Genomic DNA, 1,849 nt, shown 5'->3' on the forward strand with positions numbered 1-1,849 from the left:
GGCCAGCCTGGTCTACAAAGTGAGTGCCAGGACAGCCAGGGCTACACAGAGAAACCCTGTCTCGAAAAACCAAAAAAAAAAAAAAAAAGAAAGCACAGGACCTGGAAGAGCACAGCATGGTGGTGCATGCTAGCAATTCCAATACTTGGGAGGCCAGAGGGTTTTCATTTTGAGACCATTCCAGAGCCAGCCTGAGTCTGCTTCATAATGGGGTAACCAGTGGGGGAAGGAGGAAGAGAAGAAAGAGAAGAACGGGGGAGAGGCAAAAGGGAACAGGGAGAGAGAATGCCCATTTGCAGTTCTTAGTTACAGGAGCCTGTTTGTGCCTTTCTGAACAAGTTGTTCAAACTTCTAGTAACAGTCTAATTTGGTAGGGCCAGCCTGTAAGTAATGAGGGACTGTGCAAAGTTCCAGAGCCAGGACACCTCAGAAAACATTCAGCAGTCCGAAGAACACCTCATATCCTTATAGATTTCCATTCTGGTCACATGCAGGGCATACTTACCTCACTAAAATAAATTCTCTAAAGCTTATGAGCATAGCAAGCAAAGGGTTTGGCCCTTTAGTTACATGATTCATCCCCCTAATTTTATCCCTTAGGAATGGAAGCTATGTGCTGGTGTGTGTGTTCATCAATGTTGACATCTATTCTAAGGAAAGAGAATCTTCACAGGCCAAGGAAGCTAAGGCCAGTTTGCTTCACCTGCACAGGAGTTACAGTCAGTGTACAGAGCGGAAGAACCCAGAACATAACCTATAATTCTCATGCTGCTGGAAGTCCCTCACAGCTGAAAATGGTTGAATGATTTAAGTCCAAGCAGAGTCACTCAACTCAAAGTCTAAAGATTTCCAACTGTCTCAGTGACTCTAAAGCCCCCTGTTAAATAAAGCCCTCATCACCACGAGGCACTCCACCCCAGCCACAGCATCCACTGTCACTACAAAGTTCTTGTCTGTTCGTTTATAGCTTGATTCCACCCCCACCCCAGCTCTTTAGAGTGTGGAACAGGAGTTCACCTTCTCACCACCATACCCTCTCACCCCAGGGCCCACCACAAACGCCTCTCAGTAGACATTTGAAAGATGAATAAATTAACCGTGGAGAAGGGATAAAATTGAATAACTCTACCACTATTTATGGCAAGCTTTGCAAATAACTATCAATGTAAGGTGGGTACAGTGTACAGTGCTCTGGGACTTCACAACGATTTCAATAAGAAATCCAAACCCACCATAAGCCATGCTAACAAGCTGAAAAGCTATTTTCAAGTAAGCTTTTCAACAATACCTTCTAAAAATACCTTCTATCTAAAAATCTACAAGGTCTAAATTTTTAACTAGTTGCACTTTTATCAGTAGTTTAACTAAACGTACTTTCTCACTTTGAGAGTATTTGGAAAATTAAGCCCTCAAGAGTTTAGAAGTAACCAACAGACAAGGAGGTAAAATACCATCTCAACAGCATTAGCTTGGACAACAGCTCAAGACTGCTACAGTAAAAACTCCACAGCAGAGGGAAACAAATTTGATTTAGCACAGGGACAATGAAAAAGAAGTAAACTTTATCCAAAATTTTAAAATAATATAGATGGAAATAAAAGGCTATATCTTGCTATTTTAAAGAATTTATTACAGAGGGTTACCACAGAAGGAACATACCAGAAGGCTAAAGCTGGAGTATATTGAATTCAGTGTCAGCATGGACTATGTAGGAAGACCTTATCTCACACAAGCTATTTATTAGGATTCTACTAGGTAGAAAGACCCATTTTCGGGGGCTGGAGAGATGGCTCAGCGGTTAAGAGCACTGACTGATCTTCCGAAGGTCCTGAGTTCAAATCCCAGCAAC

General features: G+C 42.2%; 1 protein-coding gene across 12 annotated transcripts in view; it reads right to left on the reverse strand.

Moving 5' to 3' along the window:
• The window catches only part of Lin54 (lin-54 DREAM MuvB core complex component), a 59,801-nt gene that overhangs the window by 50,704 nt on the left and 7,248 nt on the right, over positions 1 to 1,849 (reverse strand). The gene's annotated exons all lie outside the window — the stretch shown is intronic.

Source organism: Mus caroli, chromosome 5 (genome assembly GCF_900094665.2).
Source record: "Mus caroli chromosome 5, CAROLI_EIJ_v1.1, whole genome shotgun sequence".
Classification (NCBI taxonomy): Eukaryota; Metazoa; Chordata; class Mammalia; order Rodentia; family Muridae; genus Mus; species Mus caroli.